The following is a 27,090-nucleotide window of genomic DNA, read 5'->3' on the forward strand; positions in this document are numbered from 1 at the left end:
ATGTTCCCCAACAAGCTCAAGCCTGCTAGAGAGCAGCTTGGAGGACAGCAGTACTTTTGCACCCCAGGGCTGTTTTTATTATTTGTCTTCAGAGGACTCTGTTTCTAGCTCTGTTTTTTGACAGCGACTCCAAGTCTGGACTCCACTCGCGTCCAAGCATCATATCCTTCAGTTCAACGGACAGTGACCAGGAAGATTCCTCAAGAGAGACCGAGCGAGAGGGGGCCTCTGTCTCTGGAAGCGGGGATGACATCATTCTCATTGAAGACGATTAATGCTGAACATAAAGAAGACATGCAAGAGGTAGACTTTCTGGACGAAGATCTCCATATCAGCCTGTCTAGATCCGGTCCTTGGTTCTGTTTGACTTAATGACTGACATCCCAGGGGCGTCTGCAATAAAGCGGTCATTGTGGGGATTGATGGTCTGCTGCTTTTCACCAAAGGGACTGGGTTGTGACATTATCCTTGATGAACAGAAGTCAAAGGAAGGACTCTGCCAGTGATAGTCTTCCAAAATGTGGCCTGTTAGCTATGTTCCTGTTCTGTACTCCTCTCAAGTCTGGTTTAGTTGTGGCATTTGACCAAGTGCAGGTGTCTGCACCAAGTGCAGACCCTGACTCACAAAACACTATTTTTTCATCGGTGTTGCTCAGCAATAAGGAAAATTTAGATCAGGCTTTCCCTCTGCAGGCCCAAGTGCTGATATAAATTATAAAAACGTACTAACTTTGTACCCTAGACAAATCTTGTTTCTGTACTGAATAGTTTAATTATTTACGAGATGGTGTTAAGTTAACCTTATATAGCTTGACCCTCACGCCTCATCATACACTGTAATCCAATTGTGCCCTCTTCTTTCCTAAAGGATTTAAACACCACATACATGTTGTCTAACTCAAGCTTTCTTTAATGCAGGTTGTCTGTCTAAATTAGCTGGACGTATTTTTTTATTCAGAGTATCATTAATATGAGGCAATGTGGCCTCCTCTTTTACCCCAAAATGTTCAGCAAATTGCCTTTAATTTCTGATACTGCTGTGCAATCCATCCCAATCCTAGTCTAGTAATACTGCTATTTTGGGGGCACATCTTCGCCATCATTGCCCTTCTACCACATTGTGAACCTTTCAGAAGCACCTCCATCGCTGCTCCAATCTTTGGGAACATTTTGGTTACGGAGTGAAGTCCTGGGCACGTTGGAGCAGTGACTGGAAACCAAGGTTTAAAGAACCGGAATAGAATTGTGCAGACCCAGCATTTTAAATGCTTACTGTTGCACTATTTACCCATTGACGTGTATGGGTTTCCCTAAAATATCTCAGGACTTTGGTTCTTGTTAAACCCCTGCCATCATTGCATCTCTGCATTAGAATGCTTCCTGTTTAATTCTTGGTTTGTGCACCATGTTAGATGTGTGGTGCAATGTCTGTTTGCCATATGTTAGTAGCATGTGGTTCCTATTGTATTCCCCTGGAGTAAATAGGGACTTGTGAGAAACAGGGAGTCATTCTAATATGCCAGTACCTCCATAAGGTCAGTGGTAGGGCCCAACAGAGCATTTCGCATGCTTGCTGAGCTTTATCTTATTTGAATCTTGCAACGAATGTCACTTTTTCTTACTCTTCCCAATCCCTCATGGCCCGTCTAGAGGTTCTGGTCTTCGAGGAATTCTGCATATATCCCTGTAGGCTGTTCACAGTGATTTGAAATGTGCCATTACACTAGACACAATCGCAAGGCCATTGACGGTTGCTTGGCGGCCTTCTCTTCCACCCCTAACTATTTTCTCTACTGATGAGGGAAGTTATCCCGAAACCCGAGCCATGTCTCGGGCGACATCCAAAAACCCGGGACATGTATCGGGTCTAGAGATCATCAGTTCAACAAGTACCTACTTGCACCCACTGGGGTGAACCACTCAAGAACTCCATTTACCAGAGTCCCTAGGGGCGATCCGGAGGAGGAGCTAGCGGTGTGCGGTCCATTGCGATTGTTTCTACAAATTGGCTCCCTTGAGCTTTGAGTCGACGGGTTCCTGGACGACGCACCTGCGTGCCGGTTCGGGCATCGAGGCGATTGACGGTTGCTTGGCGGCCTTCTCTTCCACCCCTAACTATTTTCTCTACTGATGAGGGAAGTTATCCCGAAACCCGAGCCATGTCTCGGGAGACATCCAAAAACCCGGGACATGTATCGGGTCTAGAGATCATCAGTTCAACAAGTACCTACTTGCACGCACTGGGGTGAACCAATCAAGAACTCCATGTACCAGAGTCCCTAGGGGCGATCTGGAGGAGGGGCTAGCAGTGTCCGGTCCATTGCGATTGTTTCTACAAATAGGCTCCCTTGAGCTTTGAGTCGACGGTCTCCTGGACGACGCACCTGCGTGCCGGTTCGGGCATCGAGGCCATTGATGGTTGCTTGGCGGCCTTCTCTTCCACCCCTAACTATTTTCTCTACTGATGAGGGAAGTTATCCCGAAACCCGAGCCATGTCTTGGGCGACATCCAAAAACCCAGGACATGTATCGGGTCTAGAGATCATCAGTTTAACAAGTACCTACTTGCACCCACTGGGGTGAACCACTCAAGAACTCCATGTACCAGAGTCCCTAGGGGCGTTCCGGAGGAGGGGCTAGCGGTGTGCGGTCCATTGCGATTGATTCTACAAATTTGCTCCCTTGGGCTTTGAGTCGACGGGCTCCTGGACGACGCACCTGCGTGCCAGTTCCGGCATCGAGGCCATTGACAGCTGCTTGGCGGCCTTCTCTTCCATCCCTAACTTTTTTCTCTACTGATGAGGGAAGTTATCCCGAAACCCGAGCCATGTCTCGGGCGACATCCAAAAACGCGGGACATGTATCGGGTCTAGAGATCATCAGTTCAACAAGTACCTATGTGCACCCACTGGGGTGAACCACTCAAGAACTCCATGTACCAGAGTCCCTAGGGGCAATCCGGAGGAGGGGCTAGCGGTGTGCGGTCCATTGCGATTGTTTCTACAAATTGGCTCCCTTGAGCTTTGAGTCGACAGGCTCCTGGACGACGCACCTGCATGCCGGTTCGGGCATCGAGGCCATTGCTGGTTGCTTGGCGGCCTTCTCTTCCACCCCTAACTTTTTTCTCTACTGATGAGGGAAGTTATCCCGAAACCCGAGCCATGTCTCGGGCGACATCCAAAAACGCGGGACATGTATCGGGTCTATAGATCATCAGTTCAACAAGTACCTACTTGCACACACTGGGGTGAACCACTCAAGAACTCCATGTACCAGAGTCCCTAGGGGCGATCCGGAGGAGGGGCTAGCAGTGTACGGCCCATTGCGATTGTTTCTACAAATTGGCTCCCTTGAGCTTTGAGTCGACGGGCTCCTGGACGACGCACCTACGTGCCGGTTTGGGCATCGAGGCCATTGACAGTTGCTTGGCGGCCTTCTCTTCCACCCCTAACTATTTTCTATACTGATGAGGGAAGTTATCCCGAAACCCGAGCGATGTCTCCGGCGACACCCAAAAACCCAGGTCATGTATCAGGTCTAGAGATCATCAGTTCAACAAGTACCTACTTGCACCCACTGGGGTGAACCACTCAAGAGCTCCATGTACCAGAGTCCCTAGGGGCGATCCGGAGGAGGGGCTAGCAGAGTGCGGTCCATTGCGATTGTTTCTACAAATTGGCTCCCTTGAGCTTTGAGTCGACGGGCTCCTGGACGACGCACCTGCGTGCCGGTTCGGGCATCGAGGCCATTGACGGTTGCTTGGCGGCCATCTCTTCCACCCCTAACTATTTTCTCTACTGATGAGGGAAGTTGTCCCGAAACCCGAGCCATGTCTCGGGAGACATCCAAAAACCCGGGACATGTATCGGGTCTAGAGATCATCAGTTCAACAAGTACCTACTTGCACCCACTGGGGTGAACCACTCAAGAACTCCATGTACTAGAGTCCCTAGGGGCGATCTGGAGGAGGGGCTAGCGGTGTCGGTCCATTGCGATTGTTTCTACAAATAGGCTCCCTTGAGCTGTGAGTCGACGGGCTCCTGGACAACGCACCTGCGTGCCGGTTCGGGCATCGAGGCCATTGATGGTTGCTTGGCGGCCTTCTCTTCCACCCCTAACTATTTTCTCTACTGATGAGGGAAGTTATCCCGAAACCCGAGCCATGTCTTGGGCGACATCCAAAAACCCAGGACATGTATCGGGTCTAGAGATCATCAGTTCAACAAGTACCTACTTGCACCCACTGGGGTGAACCACTCAAGAACTCCAGGTACCAGAGTCCCTAGGGGCGATCCGGAGGAGGGGCTAGCGGTGTGCGGTCCTTTGCGATTGATTCTACAAATTTGCTCCCTTGAGCTTTGAGTCGACGGGCTCCTGGACGACGCACCTGCGTGCCAGTTCCGGCATCGAGGCCATTGACAGTTGCTTGGCGGCCTTCTCTTCCACCCCTAACTATTTTCTCTACTGATGAGGGAAGTTATCCTGAAACCCGAGCCATGTCTCGGGCGACATCCAAAAACCCGGGACATGTATCGGGTCTAGAGATCATCAGTTCAACAAGTACCTACGTGCACCCACTGGGGTGAACCACTCAAGAACTCCATGTACCAGAGCCCCTAGGGGCGATCCGGAGGAGGGGCTAGCGGTGTGCGGTCCATTGCGATTGTTTCTACAAATTGGCTCCCTTGAGCTTTGAGTCGACGGGCTCCTGGACGATGCACCTGCGTGCCGGTTCGGGCATCGAGGCCATTGACGGTTGCTTGGCGGCCTTCTCTTTCACCCCTAACTTTTTTCTCAACTGATGAGGGAAGTAATCCCGAAACCCGAGCCATGTCTCGGGCGACATCCAAAAACCCGGGACATGTATCGGGTCTATAGATCATCAGTTCAACAAGTACCTACTTGCACACACTGGGGTGAACCACTCAAGAACTCCATGTACCAGAGTCCCTAGGGGCGATCCGGAGGAGGGGCTAGCGGTGTGCGGCCCATTGCGATTGTTTCTACAAATTGGCTCCCTTGAGCTTTGAGTCGACGGGCTCCTGGACGACGCACCTGCGTGCCGGTTCGGGCATCGAGGCCATTGACAGTTGCTTGGCGGCCTTCTCTTCCACCCCTAACTATTTTCTATACTGATGAGGGAAGTTATCCCGAAACCCGAGCGATGTCTCTGGCGACATCCAAAAACCCAGGACATGTATTAGGTCTAGAGATCATCAGTTCAACAAGTACCTACTTGCACCCACTGGGGTGATCCACTCAAGAACTCCATGTACTAGAGTCCCTAGGGGTGATCCGGAGGAGGGGCTAGCGGTGTGCGGTCCATTGCGATTGTTTCTACAAATTGGCTCCCTTGAGCTTTGAGTCGACGGGCTCCTGGACGACGCACCTGCGTGCCGGTTAGGGCATCGAGGCCATTGACGGTTGCTTGGCGGCCTTCTCTTCTGATGAAGCAAAGCTTCGCATATTTTGCGGCTTGCCGAAGTCAAGAACCTCGTTTATGTGTAACAAGGTAATTAGTGTACGTCTTACTAACATTTATATTAAGTTTGAGTAAAGTTTATGAAGCTTGCCTATGTGTATTCCTAACTCCTTTAATCCGTGTTTATAAAATGGCCGCCGCTTGTATTTAGTTACTGCGCATGCGTCAGCCACACTCACGTGTCCTGACGCGTCTGCAGAAGTGGAGGGAAATTTATGCGCATGCGTAATACATAGCTGTGCCCATCATGTGGTACTGCTCGTGCCACTGCTCTTGTGCCTGTATCCATGTAGCTAACATATAGACTGCATAAGTATATTTTATGATGATAAGTTGAAAGTACAACCCTGTGATGTGATTTCATAACGTTATGTTTGTGTATTAATTTGTTCTCGCTTACTTTTCATGTACCGCGGGGAATGGGGGTCCAAAATGATTGGGAGCCATATTGACGGTCTCTTCTGCGCATGACCAGAGAATACTGAAAGGTGGCAACTTTGGACAGTGGAACTCAGCCAGCTGGCAGCCACAGTCAAGATGTGCCTGGGAAAGCCACCTCTGCGCTACGAGAACGGAGAATGTTGCTCCTCATGTGTTACAATGTTAATTGTCACTCGTATTTCTGCACAGTTCTCATGAGAACCCCAATCTCTCTAGGCGGTACCCAAGTATGCTAATATAGGCTCAAAATAGCGTATTCTGATTGGTGTGTTACCCAAATTCTACCTTAGGACCAATCCAAATTGAGGGATTCTGACACTTTGCAACATTGGGGGGTGGTACACCGACCCAAAAGAGTATATCTACCCTGGGTTTACCTATGGGAATTGTCCGACTTGTCTGGTTTAGCTGACCTGTCACTGACCCATCGCACTCAATAGGTGACTGAAGATACAGAGAGCTGCGGAGCACTCTGTCCGAAATTGACCATAGACTAAGGTTTTACTGAACCTAAAAGTGCTGGCGAAGCACTTTGCTGGGAGTTCGCTGACCCAATCGGGGTCTTGATCGATAGCTGCAGAGAGGGTGGAGCGCAGGCGTTGCTTCCAAACTGCGGGTGCGGTCCTGTCCTGAGCGGTCCTGTCCTGAGGGTTTGCTGTCCTGTCCTGAGGGTCCTGTCCTGATTCCTAATCTGAGGGTATCCTGTCCTGTCCGGGTGTCCATTCTGCACCTGCTGTCCTTTGAGGGGTATCCTTCCTTGAGGGTTTCCTGTCCTTAACTGACCCGTGGCCAGGGTTTGGTTTCCACACCAGTCTAGGTAAATACTGCTCTAAGTTCTTTAAAACTTGCACCTTACTATCTTTCTGACTTTTGCTTAAATAAAGATACACCTTGCATATGGTGATAATTTTCCATGCCTTTTGCCGCAAACTATTGAACGTAAAGTCATTTGCATATTTCCATGATATGTTCCCATGTCACCCTACCTTTTAGAGATTATATTTTGCATTGCAGTTTGTCATTTTCTGATATGGTCTAGAACCTCCTTACCTAGGCTGTTTAAAGGCCCCTTCACTTTAAGTTTAGCGTGTTACTCTTTATAGGCCCTCCTATAGTTACTCATGCATAGTCTGTCCATACTTAAACATTTCTGAGATTATAGTAATTTTCCCATTTGTAGTCCATATTGCATTTGAATGGTTACTCTGTCGTTATTTCTCTATAGCTACCTAATTTACATTATCTTGGTTATTGATTGCCTCATTTTAGTGTATCTTATGTTTGATGATAACGAACTTTAGATAAACATTTTAAAACTTCCAGTTGTCCGTGGTCATTTAAACAACATTGAATATTATTTTGAAATTGCATTTGCTGCCTTTCCTTTTACAGCTAGACCCCTGATCCGTTGAAGTCATAGGTACCCGTGTCGGTGGATGGTAAGTCGGGTACACTGAGTCATAATAATAGGGACACACACAATTGGTAGCAGCCCGTGAAGTCGCCCTGTCAATGAGTAGTGTGAATTGAAAGTATATGGGCCCTGAAGCCGGAAACGGCGGAATCATTGGCTGGGTGACCTCGCGCGCTCTATCAGTTTTCTGGTAAGCAGAGGTATGGTTAGGGACTAGTTAAAAGGTTAGGCAGGATTAGTTAGACTAGTTGAGTCGGAAGCTGCTAGTATATGGATGCTGCTAGAAGAGCGGCTGTTCTAAGAGACCTGATCAATCTCTTGTGAATACGCACGAATAATATCTTGTAAAAACAATTCATGAATTATTGTATCGTTATTATTCTTGTTCTTATATTGTTATATGTACTAATCCATGCATTTGTAAACCGTATTGTTTCGTGTTGTCCGAACTCCCCGGGCAATTGAAAGGGCAAGTGGTGAATAGAATCCATTGTCCTGAGGTCACAGGCTTAAAGGAAAATTAGGTGCAGGTTAGGATAACCGGGAAGCACTAACTAGGGTTTTTCTGAATACATGTGTGAATAAATGTCAGTAACGAGGTTCATTGGCAAAATTCCCATAGTGGCGTAACCTAGTAAGGGTCACATCGGAAGAGTAGCAGGTTCCTCGGAGCTTGGGTGAAAGCAAAGGGGTCCGCTGGGAAACCTTAGACTCGGAACATATCCCGGAAAGAAGTGGATGAGTTTGGGGGAATAACAGGTTCACCGATGCTAGAGTGAAGGGTAGGCGGAAGAGATCTGCCCGCAGCGTGTGAAAAGTAAATGGAAGTAGTTTACTTGCAGTAAAAGAAATCTTTCTGTCTAGACACTTGAGCACTGTGGCGAATGTGTATTCGTTGTAAAATAACCAAGCACTGAGCACTTTAGAAAGAAAGAAAGTTTCCGTTACCTTGTGAAGGGAGGGAGTCAGCCGCGAAGCGTCTCTGACGTCACTCCGTGCCGCGCTGGGATTGGTAGAAACAGCAGGCGGGTAGCGGGGCTGGAATTGTAAAGGAGGGGTGAAGCGCCGAGGAGTGGGAACTGTCTCACGAAGGGGCCGCGCACCCATTGGTCGAAACTATTTGAACGCGTGCACCCCATTGGTCGCACGGAATTGCAAGGCGCGTTCTGATTGGAAGTAGCTTTGTAAACAGAATTAAGCGTAGAAATCGTATGTGGCACTCGTATTGTCCAGAGACTAGACCCGATCCGAGACACCAAGGGTTCGAAAGGGATCAGTGGAAAGCCAATAGATACGATATTATGTACGGAGGGAAGAGAAAAATGTCCCTTGTAAATAGGGTAAAGAATTATTTTAAAACGGACAAACCGATTAAGTCTAGAGAGGGCGTTATTGTCCCGCCACCGAATACTCCCGCCTCATTCATGATGTTTGACCGAGGGTACAATACCTGTGTGTGGTTGGAGAATTGGGTGAAGTACACAAAAGATGACGGAGTATTGGCTTTTCCGTTAGACGGTACTTTCAATGGCAGAATTTTATTTAATTTGAGAACCCGCATGAATGAATTGCATCCCAGACCGAGACTAACGCAATATGAGGCATTAGAGGAATGGGAGATTGAGGCTTTTGAAAGAGAGAAACCCCGTATGGACAAAGGTCTGACCAAGTGGTACCCCAGGCTGAAACAAGAGACAAGGGATAAGAGGATGAAACAGTGGAGGCAGAGTATGATTGTTGAGGGTCTGTTTCCCATGATGCCGGCATGTCATAACCCTGCAGCGGGTGAGAAAAATACCGAAAAGTGTAAGCATTGGGGGGCCCATGGGGAGTCGGATGATGAATTGTTAGATGACATCTTTACGAGAAGCCCGCCCCCTTATAATGAGGGAACCCGACCTTCCAGTACAGGAGACAATCTCCAACGTCCATCTATTAAGGAGGAGGACAGATCCCTATGTAGGGGGGGAGGTGGCCAGGTATTGCCCTATTTTGAGAAGCCCGAACCTCCGGAGGTGAGGACTATATATCCTAGAATGCCTGTAAGCGCGGAAGAAAAATATTCCCGTGAAAAGCTCTTTTACCCCAGACCCCTTTATGAAAACGAAGAGAAGCCATTAAGCTCAGGAGTGCCCTTTTTGCAGCCTCCATATGGGGAGGAGCGCAGGTCATTGGGAACAGGAACTTTGTTCCCGAAACCAAATTATGGTGGGGGACCAAGTGAAACGCATCCTACTGCCCCGAGTTTTACGCCTCAACTGACCCCACAGATGATACCTGACCGAACCTTAGGAAGAGTGTTAGATGAAAGGGAGCAAGGGGCCATAGCTAGACAGAGGTCAGAAATAATTCAGAAAATCTCCCAGTTGAATACCAGTCCTGAAGCTTTGACTATTCCGGTAACAATCGGACCCGTGGTTCCGTTGTACGGGAATAGTCAAGGAAGTCTGAACCCTCCGGTTATGAACCCAGTGATGGCCCCGCCGAGGCAAGAGCCCCTACTGATAGACGATCAGTCCAGTGAATGCGAGTCTGATGTTGTGTTCTTGGACCTACCCAACAAACAGACCGGAAAGGGAGTGCCAAAGCGGCATAACCCTTTTGATGCGAAAGAAATTAAATTAGAATCAGCAACTGGTACCAGGAGTGTGTCTCTGGTAACTCCAGAAGAAATTGAAATTTGGAGTCGTGACTTAGAAAAACAGGTTCCGCAAACGAAACCTTTAGACCTCTACAAACTGAGAGTAGAAATAGAGGAATTAATGGCAGGAAATGTGGGATTAGACAGATTGAATACCTATTCTGAAGAAGAGTTGCTGTTTATGTGTAAAAGTCTTACCCGGAGTACTAGGGTGCTCCACGAGAAACTGACCGACACTGCAGCTAGTATGGGAATAGATATATCTAGATCGAAGCCCTTGCAGAAACCATACCGAGCTGAGTTCTCCGACAAGGATTTAGAGAACTTGAATGTAACAGGGAGGAAGTTGCAGATTAAAGAGTTGCTTGCAGTTTTGCAAAAATGGGGAGACGTGGAAAGGTGGAAAACGAGGTGGGCACATAAGAGAGAGGAGGCCCGATCCAGACAAGCAACTCCTGAGTTCCCCTTGAGAGAGGTAGACAAGCCCGAAACTTTATGCCCCATGCGCGAAGTACCCGGTGGGAGGTATGTGCACGTTCCATGGTCCAGACAGGATATTGTGTCCTTTACTAACGATTTCCCGAAACTGCGTGAGAAACCAGTTGAATGGTACCGGCAAGTGGAAAGGTTTGTAAAGGTGCAGAAATGCCTGTGGAAAGACCTGGATGGGTTTTTCGACATTGTGGTCCCGGTCGATCTATGGACCGAGTGTAAAATAGCCATAGCTTGGCCTAGTGAGGAATACCCGAGAGATGAGAAAACAGGGGAACCATCGAAAGAAGTGATGAGAAAATATGAGCAAGTAATTCAGCATCTGAAACTAAAAGTGCCAGCAAAGGAAACTGATTGGACCAGGATAGATAGAACAACGCAGGAAAGAGAGGAGACAGTGCACTCCTATTATGAAAGGCTGTTACAGGTGTTTAAAACATACAGTGGTATAGATAACATCGAGATGAAGGATATGACGCACTTCATTTACAGGTTTGTAAACGGTTTAAGGCCTGAAATTTGTCAGTGGATAAAGGATAACAAAATCTGTTGGCACTCCAAAAAGGTAGATGAGGTCCTGCGGTACGCAAAATACTGCGAGGACGAGATGGCAGAAAAGAAAAAGGCTCTCAAGGAGAAAGTGATGTGGGCTCAGGTGAAGCTCGCAGAACAGCAGGAAAAACAGTTGAGTAACATGGTCAAAAATGCTAAGAACGAAGGCCCTGGGGGAGGGGGAGGAGGCAAGCCCCGGCCCAAAATGAGCAGGGAGGAGGCTATGAAGAAATTTCCTTGCCATCAGTGTGGCGAAATTGGACACTGGCGTAACGAGTGTCCTTACTTGCCCGAAGATAACCCTAAAACTCCTGATTTAACTCCACAGACGCAGAAAGAGAGACCGAGAAAGACTCAACCACAGGTAAAAACAGTTCAGGTGCCCCGAGCACCAAAGCAAGTGTACAGGGGAAAACAGGCAGAGGGAGATGAGATAGAAGTATGGGAAAGCAATGAGAACAGAAATGCAGCAACTTCGCAGTATCTTTTAAATGATACCTTCCTTTGTGATGACCAGTACTGACGGGGCCTGAGAGGGGAGGACGAGGAGTGCGTACTTGGCGCCTCCTTGCCGGTAGACTAGTCCGGACCATACATTGAAGGAAAGGTTGACGGAAATGATGTCACCTTTCTGTTGGACACTGGCGCTACTCGTTCTACTGTGAGGACAGTGGACGTTCCAAACCTACCCCTCTCGGGAGAAGCAATCCAAGTAGTGGGTGTATCTAATCAATTGATTAGTACACCTGTTACCAAGCCCATGGAGATCTCAATTGGAAACTTTAAGGAAATGCATAGATTTGTCGTTTGCGACACCAGTCCAGTAAACTTACTGGGACGTGACTTGCTGTGCAAAATGAACTGTACCATCTTTTGCACACCAAAGGGTGTTGAAATTCAGACCCCAGATGAAGACGGCATTTATAAATTAATGTTAGTCCGCCCTGACTCGGAAATTAAACGAATGACCATGCAGGATTTACCCAAAGAACTCCAAGAAGCAGTGAAGCCAGAGGTGTGGGACTTTACTGGGAAAGATGTAGGGTTAATGAAAAATGTGGACCCCATACAGATAGCAATAAAGGACAATGCAGTATACCCCAATACTAAACCCTACAGAATGAATGCAGAAGTGAAAGCTGGTGTTGCTGTGGAAATACAGAAATTGCTGGAAGGAAATATCATACAGGAGGTAATGAGTAGCCCATGTAACTCTCCGATTATGGGCATCAAGAAGCCTAGTGGCAAGTACAGAGTAGTACAGGATCTGCGAAAAGTCAATAAGATAGTAGTTCCCTGTTGCCCTATTGTCCCGAACCCAGCAGTGATTCTGTATCAGATTCCCTGGGATGCTGAGTGGTTCACTGTGATAGACTTGTGTCATGCATTCTTTTCCATTCCTTTGCATCCAGATAGCAAATTTCTTTTCTCATTTGCCTTCGAAGGTCACGTGTATTGCTGGAACCGGGTCCCTCAAGGGTATACAGAGAGCCCCTCTATCTTTAATCAGATCTTGAAAAAATGTTTGGAAACTTTAGTCCTACCTGGGAACTCTGTCTTAGTGCAATACATAGACGACCTCTTGGTGGCGTCTAAAAGTCATAAGGATTGTGTGATTGACACCATTGCCCTACTGAATCACCTGTGTGAAAAGGGACATAAAGTGTCCCCTGACAAGTTACAGTTTTGTGCAAAATCGGTGAAATATCTGGGGCACCAGATAGAAAAAGGTGTCAGAAAAGTGACATCGGAAAGAGTGAGGATAATTCAAAAGATGCAGTTACCCCGTACTCAAAAAGAGATCAGAATGTTCCTGGGTGTGATAGGATACTGCAGGCAGTGGATTCTGGGATTTGCAGTCCTAGCCAGGCCCTTGATAAAAATGACCAAGAGAGGAATGCCAGATATTGTAGACTGGGATGATGAAAGCCTAATGGCCTTCACCAAACTGAAAAATTGTCTGTGCACAGCCCCTGCATTGGGAATGCCAGACTATTCCAAAGAATTTGCCCTATTCTGTGACACTCGCGATAATTGCGCGTTGTCTGTCCTAACTCAAGAACATGGCACAACCAGAAGACCGGTGGCATACTTCTCTGCCACCTTGGATCCAGTGGCTGCTGGATTACCAGGTTGTCTGAAAGCAGTAGCTGGTACCTGTGCCAGTTTAGAACAGAGTGAGTCAATTGTCATGGGACATCCGGTAACTGTATATGTTCCACATGGAGTGGTAATTTTGTTGACCCAAACAAAAACTCAGTATCTCACCCCTAGTCGGCTGACTAAATACGAGAGGATTCTTGTGGGTGCTGCAAATGTAAACATTGTTAGGTGCAGTATTCTGAACCCAGCCACCTTACTCCCTGACCCAAAGGACATGGAAGGGGGGGTGGATGATGAACATGATTGTATTGATCTAACAGAAATCAATACCAAGCCACGCCCAGATATAAAAGAAACGCCATTGCCTGTGCATGATAAAGAACTGTTTGTAGATGGTTCATGTCTAAGGCATGAACAAGGAGGCCTGAGTGCTGCATATGCAGTAGTGTCACTAGAGAAAATCGAGGAAGCAGGTTATCTATATCACATCAAGTCTGCACAAGTAGCCGAATTGATTGCTATGATAAAAGCTTGCCAAATTGGGAAGAACATACGCATAACAGTGTATACTGACAGTCAGTACTGTTATGGGGTTGTGCATGACTTTGGCCAATTGTGGCTACAGAGGGAGTTCCTGACTTCATCAGGTACCCCTATTAGAAATGGAAAGGTGGTCCAAGACCTTTTAGAGGCAATCCAGTTACCAAAGGAACTGGCAGTGGTAAAATGTGCTGCTCATAAGAAGAGCATGGACAAGGTATCACTGGGAAACGATTATGCTGATCGAGTGGCCCAATGGTGCGCCAGAGATCGGTATATCGTGAATCCGAAACGAGGGGGGCCAGGAACCAGCTGCCAACTTCAGGTGTTTGAAGAAGTGCCCACATGGGATGAAGTGAAAGAGTGGCAGCAGGCGGCACCTTGGCAAGAAAGAGAGAAGTGGAAGGACGATGGGTGTCGACCAAGGCGTGTGGATGGTGTCATCTTAGGTCCAACTGGTATGCCTGTGTTACCTAGACACTTACTTAGCACAATGGCGAGGTTGATACATGAAGGGTCACACATTGGTAGGGATGCCATGATTCTAGTATTCCAATAGACTTGGTACAGTAAAAAGTTCAGGAAAGTAGCGGAATCCCTCTGCCAGAGGTGCCTGTCATGTCAAAAGATGAACCCAGGAAAGAAAACTTTGGTGGAACTGGGAAAAATTGGGAGGTCCGGGGGTCCCTTTGTAAGAATACAGGTTGATTTCATCACCATGCCCCGTTGTGAAGGGAAAAGATATGTCCTTGTCATGGTCTGTTTATTTTCCAAGTGGGTGGAAGCTTTCCCTACTCCCCAAAATGACGCAAAGACAGTAGCTAAGTGTTTACTAAAAGAACTGATACCTAGGTTCGGGGTGCCAGTCACTATTGAATCAGATCAAGGCTCACATTTTCAGAATGCAGTGATCGACGAACTCTGTAAGGCCTTTGGAATTGCCCAAAAGCTTCACTGTGCCTATCGTCCAGAGGCTTCTGGAGTAGTGGAACAAATAAATGGAACTATCAAAAACAGGCTAGCAAAACTGTGTGATGCATCTAAAATGACCTGGGTGAAGGCCCTGCCCCTGGTCCTGATGGGACTGAGAAGTGTTCCTGATCGCAAAACAGGCCTAAGTCCCCATGAAATCATTATGGGAAGAGTGATGAGACAAGCATGGGTACCAGGAAGCAAACTGTTGAGTATTACTGATGATTTGGTGCTTGAATACTGCAAGAGATTGGGTGACCAAGTGCGTTCTATCTCTCGCCAGATCGGAGAAGACGCCATCCTCAATCCAACGACTCCTCTCCACAAACTGGTCCCAGGGGACTGGGTGAAGATAAAGAAGCATACTCGGAAGAGCTGCCTGGAGCCAAGGTGGGGAGAAAAACGTCAGGTGATCCGGGTAACTACCACAGCAGTAAAGTGTGCAGGAGTTCCACGCTGGGTACACGCCAGTCACACCCAGAAGGTACCACCAGACGAGGTGCCTGAAGCAGAAGGACGTCCAACAGAAGACTCTGCAGGAGCCAGACCGGAAGTAACTGACAACGTACAGCCCAGTACCAGTCGAGCTATAGAATCAGCAGATGTTGGCCCAAGAATAGTTGATGACGAACTACCAAGAGTCCAGCCTGCTGAAGGGGTCCAAGAAGCTGAGCCAGAAGTAGCTGAAGACGAGCTGCCAAGCATATGGCCAGAAGAGTGGATTCCCTTGATTGATCTCACTGAAGATCCCATTCGAACGAGGGAGCGACTACAGGAAGGTAGAGAGTGGACTAGTGAGGAAAAGCAAGGCACAGGCGAAGAACCTCAGAATCTTGAGATTCACATCAAAACTGAGGAAGGAGAAGGTCAGACAGGGACAGAGCACGTGATTGATACAGAACAAGTGAATAAGACTGAACAAGTGCCCGATACTGAACAAGTGCAGGATACAGAGCAAGTGTTTGATACTCCTCCACTGACTCCTGATATCCGGAAGGGACAGCCTAGATATAGTGTAATAGTTCGAGCAGAAGAAAATCAAGAGATCGAAGTGCTTGCACAGGATCAGATAGTACCAGAAGAAAGTGTTCAGGAACCAGAAACAGAGACTTTTGAAGAGCAAACACAAATATTACCTGAACAAGGCCAGATTAGTAACCAGGCAGAAGAAATAGATGCGAGCCCTGGTATTAGTCAGATAGAAGAAGAAGAAACTGAAACAGAATTACCAACAGTAAATGAAAACAAAAGGGCAAGAGAAGGAAACGAAGTCCAAGTACCAACTAAAAGACTTAAGAAAAGAAAGCATCTTGAGCCCAGGTTCGTAAAGAAGTTAAGACTAAGGATAAAGACGGTAGAGGAAAAACGTGCAGAAGAAAGGAGAAGTGCACGTATAGCTAAACAACAAGAGGATACTTCCAACAGAAGGAGTGATCGAATAAAAAGGCAAAACAAAAAGTACAAGTCACCTGAATGGACACTTGTGTTGGAAGAACTTGAAGATCTTGATATAACTGACGTAAGTGACGGAGAGCCCGTCCCTGAGTACTCTGAAGAGGAAGAAGACGAGCCACCGTGAATTTGCACAAAGTATACTCGTGTAAAGTCACAAAGAGGGGTCGAGAAACTTCTTTCTGAGCCGAAATGTCTGATTCAACTGTGAATGGTAGACCTAGTTGCAGTCGGTTCAAGACGTGCTGCAAGGTGTGTATATGTAGTATAGTAGTACTGATAGTTATATGGATAGGACTAACAATTTTCATTCCCTTTGCTGTAAGTAAAGATACTAACATTGTCCCTACTGAAATTGTAAATACTGACAGTGAGGAGCTGACAACTCAGAGTGTAGCAAGACATGAGAGAGCACTGAGACAAACAAAACAAGACTTAGAAGCATCAGATGAGGGAGGACTACATTATCATGGAATTAAGAACAGGACACACTTAAATGTTTTTGCAAACTTGTTAATACACTATGTAGAGACTATGGAAATTGAAGATTGCTATGTCTGCATGAAGCTACCTACTTCTGTAGCTGAAGGCGTGACATACCATCACTTGCCGTTGACATATGGAATCTCCTGTAGCATTTTAGCTAGTTTATTTTACAAAAGAGGACCGTTACAGTACTATTACTCTAACAATGACGTGATTTTTTCTGAACTTCCTATACGTGGGAACTTGAATCCTGTACATACCAAAAGTGACACCATAAGATATATGGGAGACTACTTTCTGACTATAGGTAACATTGACATAGCTGATGCACACAGAGATAACTTGACTTGTTCTTTGCGTGAGCAGGAAAAGATGTTCCTGAACATGGCTGAGAAAAGGAGAATTAAAATACAAAAGAAGGCTAATGACGAAAGTCAGAAAAGGCCAAAGTGGGCTGAGAACATGGAAGGCACCTCAAATGGTGGGGCGGGTCCTGCTCTGTTGCTGGATTTTGAAAAGAAAGGAAAGTTATGTCTTCATCGCGAGAAGACTAGCTACTATAATAACATTTTCATTGGTTCCAGTGAATGCGAACATAATTACAAGGTAATTGGAGGTTGGGGTTTCAAAAATGGGTCAGAGCCTGTGTTTCCTGGAATTTATTATATTTGTGGGGACAAGGCTTATTTCAAATTGCCGGATCACTGGTATGGAAGCTGCTATTTTGGCATTGTCTTCCCGAAAATATACCATGTGAATGGGAAAGCTGGAAGCAATGAAAATACTAATGGCTTAGTGCGTAGTAAAAGAGAAAGTATAGGTGAAATTATGGGTAGCATTTTCAGTGCACTGATACCTGGAGTGGGAGTGGTTCTGAACACACACAGAATTTGTAAATTGTCTACTATAGTGGATGTATTGTCTACTGAGACAGCTCATGGATTTCTGCTGGTCAATACCGAAATGGTTGCGATCAGATCAATGGTTTTGCAGAATCGACTTGCTCTTGACACCTTATTGGCAAAAGAGGGCGGAGTCTGCCGGATGTTGAAGGCGCAACATTGTTGCACTTATATTCCGGATAAAAGTGTACAGATCAAAAGATATGTGAAAAATATTACTAATTTGACAAAGGAACTCAAACCACTCGAGGTTGATAGTGCCTGGAAGAGACTGGTAGATGGTCTCTCAAATGTAGGTCATTGGCTTGCTAGCGTAGGTAAAAGCTTATTGTTCAAGATACTGATGCCAATTGGAATTATAGGTCTTATTATATTTCTCATTTTTATCTGTTGTAAATGCCGCAAGCGCACCAAAAAGCACGAGGTAAATGCAAGAGGGTTGAAACGGAGTGTGGATGAAATTGAATTGGAGGAAGTGAATGATCAGATATACAAAAAGGTGAAGACTTCTCACCCTACCAGAACTGAAAGAGAAAAGTTAGAACGATTGCTGGAAGAGATAGAGCTATATAAAGTGTGAAAGAAAGTTGGCATCTGGTTCCATTATATTTTGTGATGATAGTAAATATCATCAAAGAGGGGATTGATGAAGCAAAGCTTCGCATATTTTGCGGCTTGCCGAAGTCAAGAACCTCGTTTATGTGTAACAAGGTAATTAGTGTACGTCTTACTAACATTTATATTAAGTTTGAGTAAAGTTTATGAAGCTTGCCTATGTGTATTCCTAACTCCTTTAATCCGTGTTTATAAAATGGCCGCTGCTTGTATTTAGTTACTGCGCATGCGTCAGCCACAGTCACGTGTCCTGACGCGTCTGCAGAAGTGGAGGGAAATTTATGCGCATGCGTAATACATAGCTGTGCCCATCATGTGGTACTGCTCGTGCCACTGCTCTTGTGCCTGTATCCATGTAGCTAACATATAGACTGCATAAGTATATTTTATGATGATAAGTTGAAAGTACAACCCTGTGATGTGATTTCATAACGTTATGTTTGTGTATTAATTTGTTCTCGCTTACTTTTCATGTACCGCGGGGAATGGGGGTCCAAACTGATTGGGAGCCATATTGACGGTCTCTTCTGCGCATGACCAGAGAATACTGAAAGGTGGCAACTTTGGACAGTGGAACTCAGCCAGCTGGCAGCCACAGTCAAGATGTGCCTGGGAAAGCCACCTCTGCGCTACGAGAACGGAGAATGTTGCTCCTCATGTGTTACAATGTTAATTGTCACTCGTATTTCTGCACAGTTCTCATGAGAACCCCAATCTCTCTAGGCGGTACCCAAGTATGCTAATATAGGCTCAAAATAGCGTATTCTGATTGGTGTGTTACCCAAATTCTACCTTAGGACCAATCCAAATTGAGGGATTCTGACACTTTGCAACATTGGGGGGTGGTACACCGACCCAAAAGAGTATATCTAGCCTGGGTTTACCTATGGGAATTGTCCGACTTGTCTGGTTTAGCTGACCTGTCACTGACCCATCGCACTCAATAGGTGACTGAAGATACAGAGAGCTGCGGAGCACTCTGTCCGAAATTGACCATAGACTAAGGTTTTACTGAACCTAAAAGTGCTGGCGAAGCACTTTGCTGGGAGTTCGCTGACCCAATCGGGGTCTTGATCGATAGCTGCAGAGAGGGTGGAGCGCAGGCGTTGCTTCCAAACTGCGGGTGCGGTCCTGTCCTGAGCGGTCCTGTCCTGAGGGTTTGCTGTCCTGTCCTGAGGGTCCTGTCCTGATTCCTAATCTGAGGGTATCCTGTCCTGTCCGGGTGTCCATTCTGCACCTGCTGTCCTTTGAGGGGTATCCTTCCTTGAGGGTTTCCTGTCCTTAACTGACCCGTGGCCAGGGTTTGGTTTCCACACCAGTCTAGGTAAATACTGCTCTAAGTTCTTTAAAACTTGCACCTTACTATCTTTCTGACTTTTGCTTAAATAAAGATACACCTTGCATATGGTGATAATTTTCCATGCCTTTTGCCGCAAACTATTGAACGTAAAGTCATTTGCATATTTCCATGATATGTTCCCATGTCACCCTACCTTTTAGAGATTATATTTTGCATTGCAGTTTGTCATTTTCTGATATGGTCTAGAACCTCCTTACCTAGGCTGTTTAAAGGCCCCTTCACTTTAAGTTTAGCGTGTTACTCTTTATAGGCCCTCCTATAGTTACTCATGCATAGTCTGTCCATACTTAAACATTTCTGAGATTATAGTAATTTTCCCATTTGTAGTCCATATTGCATTTGAATGGTTACTCTGTCGTTATTTCTCTATAGCTACCTAATTTACATTATCTTGGTTATTGATTGCCTCATTTTAGTGTATCTTATGTTTGATGATAACGAACTTTAGATAAACATTTTAAAACTTCCAGTTGTCCGTGGTCATTTAAACAACATTGAATATTATTTTGAAATTGCATTTGCTGCCTTTCCTTTTACAGCTAGGCCCCTGATCCGTTGAAGTCATAGTCCGTGTCGGTGGATGGTAAGTCGGGTACACTGAGTCATAATAATAGGGACACACACAATTGGTAGCAGCCCGTGAAGTCGCCCTGTCAATGAGTAGTGTGAATTGAAAGTATATGGGCCCTGAAGCCGGAAACGGCGGAATCATTGGCTGGGTGACCTCGCGCGCTCTATCACTTCCACCCCTAACTATTTTCTCTACTGATGAGGGAAGTTATCCCGAAACCCGAGCCATGTCTCGGGCGACATCCAAAAACCCGGGACATGTATCGGGTCTAGAGATCATCAGTTCAACAAGTACCCACTTGCACCCACTGGGGTGAACCACTCAAGAACTCCATGTACCAGAGTCCCTAGGGGCGATCCGGAGGAGGGGCTAGCAGAGTGCGGTCCATTGCGATTGTTTCTACAAATTGGCTCCCTTGAGCTTTGAGTCGACGGGCTCCTGGACGACGCACCTGCGTGCCGGTTCGGGCATCGAGGCCATTGACGGTTGCTTGGCGGCCTTCTCTTCCACCCCTAACTATTTTCTCTACTGATGAGGGAAGTTATCCCGAAACCCGAGCCATGTCTCGGGCGACATCCAAAAACCCGGGACATGTATCGGGTCTAGAGATCATCAGTTCAACAAGTACCTACTTGCACCCACTGGGGTGAAACTCTCAAGAACTCCTTGTACCAGAGTGCCTCGGGGCGATCCGGAGGAGGGGCTAGCGGTGTGCAGTCCATTGCGATTGTTTCTACAAATTGGCTCCCTTGAGCTTTGAGTCGGCGGGCTCCTGGACGACGCACCTGCGTGCCGGTTCGGGCATCGAGGCCATTGACAGTTGCTTGGCGGCCTTCTCTTCCACCCCTAGCTATTTTCTACTGAAGAGGGAAGTTATCCCGAAACCCGAGCCATGTCTCGGGCGACATCCAAAAACCCGGGACATGTATCGGGTCTAGAGATCATCACTTCAACAAGTACCTACTTGCACCCACTGGGGTGAACCACTCAAGAACTCCATGTACCAGAGTCCCTAGGGGCGATCCGGAGGAAGGGCTAGCGGTGTGCAGTCCATTGCGATTGTTTCTACAAATTGGCTCCCTTGAGCTTTGAGTCGACGGGCTCCTGGACAACGCACCTGCGTGCCGGTTCGGGCATTGAGGCCATTGACAGTTGCTTGGCGGCCTTCTCTTCCACCCCTAACTATTTTCTCTACTGATGAGGGAAGTTATCCCAAAACCCGAGCCAAGTCTCGGGCGACATCCAAAAACCCGGGACATGTATCGGGTCTAGAGATCATCAGTTCAACAAGTACCTACTTGCACCCACTGGGGTGAACCACTCAAGAACTCCATGTACCAGAGTCCCTAGGGGCGATCCGGAGGAGGGGCTAGCGTTGTGCGGTCCATTGCAATTGTTTCTACAAATTGTCTCCCTTGAGCTTTGGGTCGACGGGCTCCTGGACGACGCACTTGCGTGCCGGTTCAGGCATCGAGGCCATTGACGGTTGCTTGGCGGCCTTCTCTTCCACCCCTAACTATTTTCTCTACTGATGAGGGAAGTTATCCCGAAACCCGAGCCATGTCACGGGTGACATCCAAAAACCCGGGACATGTATCGGGTCTAGAGATCATCAGTTCAACAAGTACCTACTTGCACCCACTGGGGTGAACCACTCAAGAACTCCATGTACCAGAGTCCCTAGGGGCGATCCGGAGGAGGGGCTAGCGTTGTGCGGTCCATTGCGATTGTTTCTACAAATTGTCTCCCTTGAGCTTTGGGTCGACGGGCTCCTGGACGACGCACTTGCGTGCCGGTTCGGGCATCGAGGCCATTGACGGTTGCTTGGCGGCCTTCTCTTCCACCCCTAACTATTTTCTCTACTGATGAGGGAAGTTATCCCGAAACCCGAGCCATGTCACGGGTGACATCCAAAAACCCAGGACATGTATCGGGTCTAGAGATCATCAGTTCAACAAGTACCTACTTGCACCCACTGGGGTGAACCACTCAAGAACTCCATGTACCAGAGTCCCTAGGGGCGATCCGGAGGAGGGGCTAGCAGTGTGCGGTCCATTGTGATTGTTTCTACAAATTGGCTCCCTTGAGCTTTGAGTCGACGGGCTCCTGGACGACGCACATGCGTGCCGGTTCGGGCATCGATGCCATTGACGGTTGCTTGGCGGCCTTCTCTTCCACCCCTAACTATTTTCTCTTCTGATGAGGGAAGTTATCCCAAAACCCGAGCCATGTCTGAGGCGAAATCCAAAAACCTGGGACATGTATTGGGTCTAGAGATCATCAGTGCAACAAGTACCTACTTGCACCCACTGGGGTGAACCACTCAAGAACTCCATGTACCAGAGTCCCTAGGGGCGATCCGGAGGAGGGGCTAGCGGTGTGCGGTCCATTGCGATTGTTTCTGTGCCATTACACTAGTTTTCTCTTCAGCAATGAGTTCTATCATTGACCCCCTCAAGCCTTTTGATGTAGATTCTGAAGTGCTGGTCTTTATTTTTTCAAATATTCATGATTTTTAAGCTAAACCTGCCTTTCCATCACTAAGCACCTCCACACTGGTGCTTTTGTTGTCAAGGACTCTTTCTCTAGCCTTTATTAAACAATGCCTCCATGCAGGCATTTAGGTCTATTTATTAAGTGTATTTATTTGCCCTTGGGCTATGGTTCATGTGAATTGGAAGTGAGGATCAGTTCATGTTCGAGTTTGTAGACTGACTGTTTCAGTTTTCCACAAGCGGAGCAACCATAAGATGTGGTTCTTGCCTAGAGATTTTGTTGAAATTTTCAAGACTGTTTACAAAGCAAAAAACGAAAAGAAATAACTATATATACATAAAAAAGAAATGTACCATTTTTTGTTAGTTTAAATTGATTAAAAAAAGTTTACTCTGAAAAAAAAAAGAAAAAGAATTGTTTGTCATTTTATTATATGTTTTTGAATTTTTGTAATTATTAATTTATTTTAAGTTTAATTTTGTGTTATTAATTCTGTAGCGGGTTGTGGGTTTATAGGGGAATAGGATGGGAAGTAATTTAATTATATACAATTAATTGAATAATTAATGAGTAAATGTATTAATTAATAATTAGTTGTTAATTAATTTCAATTAGTCAATTAATAAATAATTATGTTAAATGTTTAATTAATTATAGGTGTGTGTTGTGGTGTTTGTATGTGTACATAGTGTGAAGGGTAGTGAGTAATTCATTTTTTATTGATTAATTATTAAATATTTTAAAATTAATTACCATTAATTATTTAGTAATTATTAATTGTTATTTTGTAATTAATTTTAGGTGTGTGTTGTGGTGTTTATATGTGTAAATAGTGTGCAAGCTGGTAAGTATTTAATGTTTTATTTATAAATTAATACATATTAATAAATTAATTTTCATTAATTAATTACTAAATAATAAATGTAATTGTGTTATTAATTTCAGGTGTGAGTTGTGGATATTATAGTGCTAAATAATGTGTAATTGATTAATTAATAAATATTAACACATTAATATTCATTAATTAATTAGTAAATATTAAATGTAATTGTGTATTTAATTTTAGGTTTGTGTAGTGGATATAATAGTGGTAAATAATGTGTAATTGATTATTTTTTATTATTTTTGTTAATAATAATATATTTACATTTATATATTAGTTATGTTAAAATTGGAAATTAAATTTAATAAAAATATTGATAGTTCTGTTTTTTATTTTTTGGGGATCCTGCTCTTTTCCTACTGTTGCACTCACTGGAGTGGGAATAGTAATTTTACCCCTACGATATCCAGCGCTTTTCCTACTGTTGCACTCACTGGAGTGGGAATAGTAATTTGTACCCCTCCGCTATCCAGCGCTTTCCTATTGTTGCACTCAATGGAGTGGGAATAGTAATTTTTACCCCTACGCTATCCAGCGCTTTCCCTACTGCTGCACTCTCTGGAGTGGGAATAGTAATTTTACCCCTACGATATCCGCGCTTTTTCTACTGTTGCACTCACTGGAGTGGGAATTGTAAATGTTACCCCTCCGCTATCCAGCGCTTTTCCTACTGTTGCACTCACTGGAGTGGCAATAGTAATTTTACCCCTCCACTATCAAGCGCTTTCCCTACTGTTGCACTCACTGGAGTGGGTGGGAATAGTAATTTTTACCCCTACGCTATCCAGCGCTTTCCCTACTGTTGCACTCACTGGAGTGGGAATAGAATTTTTACCGCTAAGCTATCCAGCGCTTTCCCTACTGTTGCACTCACTGGAGTGGGAATAGTAAATTTTACCCCTCCGCTATCCAGTGCTTTCCCTACTGTTGCACTCACTGGAGTGGGTGGGAATAGTAATTTTTACCCCTACGCTATCCAGCGCTTTCCCTACTGTTGCACTCTCTGGAGTGTGAATAGTTATTTTTACCCCTCCGCTATCTAGTGCTTTCCCTACTGTTGCACTCACTGGAGTGGGAATAGTAAATTTTACCCCTCCGCTATCCAGCGCTTTCCCTACTGCTGCACTCTCTGGATTGGGAATAGTAATTTTTCCCCAGCCCAGACTTTAGCTTCAAACCAGGTGAGCACCTCGAGGTTTATGTCTCAGCTTCTGAGAATCCCAATCACTTCTGGATCCAGCTCCTGGGCACACGCTCTTTGCACCTTGACAAATTGACAAGCGACATGACATACCTATATGAAAGTGAAGGTGATGCTTTTTCTCTCGGAATGTCCATGTGGGAGATATTGTAGCTGCAGTTTACACCTCTGATCGGTACTGGTATAGAGCAAAAGTTCTTGGATTATTGGAGAATGGAAATGTGGATCTCTACTTTTTGGATTTTGGGGATAATGGAGAATCCCCGCTGGAGAAGCTGCGTGTTCTCAGGAGTGATTTTCTGAGCCTTCCATTTCAGGCCATTGAGTGCAGTCTTGCAGGTGTTGCACCAAACGATGGGGAGTGGTCTGAGGAAGCGTTGGATGAATTTGATCGGTTCACACACTGTGCTGAATGGAAACCACTGCTTGCAAAGATTTCCAGTTACACTCAGACTGGGACCTCCCCTTGGCCACACATCAGCCGGTATGATAATATAGATGGAAAGGATCTGGATATTGGACAGGAACTAATTTGTCTGAGTTTTACAGTTGAAGAACAAAATGAGGATGGTGCTGAGGATCAAGCTGATCAAATTGTGACTGAGATGCATACGGAATCGCTACGGCAGCTACTGGAGTATGTCACAGGTTGCTCTCTGAGCGGTTTAATGTAGACCAAAAAAAGTCCAGATGAAGCACTTACGTTATCCTGTCTAAGTCTGTCAGATTGTGGCGTCCAGTTGCTCAGATCTGATGTGGAAACTGAAGCTTACCCCCTGAATCAGACTTTCACATTTGTTTTGGATGCCACAAAGATCTCCACACCATCTGACATCCTGTGTGACTCCAATAGCCTAGCAGCTGGCATTAGCATGGTATCATTAGATGATGCAAAGGATTATGAGCAATTCAACGGGACGTTTGTGAGCAATGCTGAAAGTTCTATTGATGAACCTGTCATGCCTGGCATAGAACCCTCAACTGAGACAACAGAAGTCCCCAGTAGTGGCGCTGGCTCTTCTTGCCCAAGTCTGGACAGCTCAACATGTTCCCCAACAAGCTCAAGCCTGCTAGAGAGCAGCTTGGAGGACAGCAGTACTTTTGCACCCCAGGCCTGTTTCTATTATTTGTCTTCAGAGGACTCTGTTTCTAGCTCTGTTTTTTGACAGCGACTCCAAGTCTGGACTCCACTCGCGTCCAAGCATCATATCCTTCAGTTCAACAGACAGTGACCAGGAAGATTCCTCAAGAGAAACCGAGCGAGAGGGGGCCTCTGTCTCTGGAAGCGGGGATGACATCATTCTCATTGAAGACGATTAATGCTGAACATAAAGAAGACATGCAAGAGGCAGACTTTCTGGACGAAGATCTCCATATCAGCCTGTCTAGATCCGGTCCTTGGTTCTGTTTGACTTAATGACTGACATCCCAGGGGCGTCTGCAATAAAGCGGTCATTGTGGGGATTGATGGTCTGCTGCTTTTCACCAAAGGGACTGGGTTGTGACATTATCCTTGATGAACAGAAGTCAAAGGAAGGACTCTGCCAGTGATAGTCTTCCAAAATGTGGCCTGTTAGCTATGTTCCTGTTCTGTACTCCTCTCAAGTCTGGTTTAGTTGTGGCATTTGACCAAGTGCAGGTGTCTGCACCAAGTGCAGACCCTGACTCATAAAACACTATTTTTTCATCGTTGTTGCTCAGCAATAAGGAAAATTTAGATCAGGCTTTCCCTCTGCAGGCCCAAGTGCTGATATAAATTATAAAAACGTACTAACTTTGTACCCTAGACAAATCTTGTTTCTGTACTGAATAGTTTAATTATTTTCGAGATGGTGTTAAGTTAACCTTATATAGCTTGACCCTCACGCCTCATCCTACACTGTAATCCAATTGTGCCCTCTTCTTTCCTAAAGGATTTAAACACCACATACATGTTGTCTAACTCAAGCTTTCTTTAATGCAAGTTGTCTGTCTAAATTAGCTGGACGTATTTTTTTATTCAGAGTATCATTAATATGAGGCAATGTGGCCTCCTCTTTTACCCCAAAATGTTCAGCAAATTGCCTTTAATTTCTGATACTGCAGTGCAATCCATCCCAATCCTAGTCTAGTAATACTGCTATTTTGGGGGCACATCTTGGCCATCATTGCCCTTCTCTCACATTGTGAACCTTTCAGAAGCACCTCCATCGCTGCTCCAATCTTTGGGAACATTTTGGTTACGGAGTGAAGTCCTGGGCACGTTGGAGCGGTGACTGGAAACCAAGGTTTAAAGTACCAGAATAGAATTGTGCAGACCCAGCATTTTAAATGCTTACTGTTGCACTATTTACCCATTGACGTGTATGGGTTTCCCTAAAATATCTCAGGACTTTGGTTCTTGTTAAACCCCTGCCATCATTGCATCTCTGCATGAGAATGCTTCCTGTTTAATTCTTGGTTTGTGCACCATGTTAGATGTGTGGTGCAATGTCTGTTTGCCATATG

General features: G+C 45.8%; 1 pseudogene; it reads left to right on the forward strand.

The window, feature by feature from the left end:
• On the forward strand, positions 1–25,923 carry LOC144798054 (tudor and KH domain-containing protein-like; annotated as a pseudogene).
• The last annotated feature ends 1,167 nt before the right edge of the window (positions 25,924–27,090 follow it).

The sequence above is a fragment of the Lissotriton helveticus genome, chromosome 12, assembly GCF_964261635.1.
Source record: "Lissotriton helveticus chromosome 12, aLisHel1.1, whole genome shotgun sequence".
Lineage (NCBI taxonomy): Eukaryota > Metazoa > Chordata > Amphibia > Caudata > Salamandridae > Lissotriton > Lissotriton helveticus.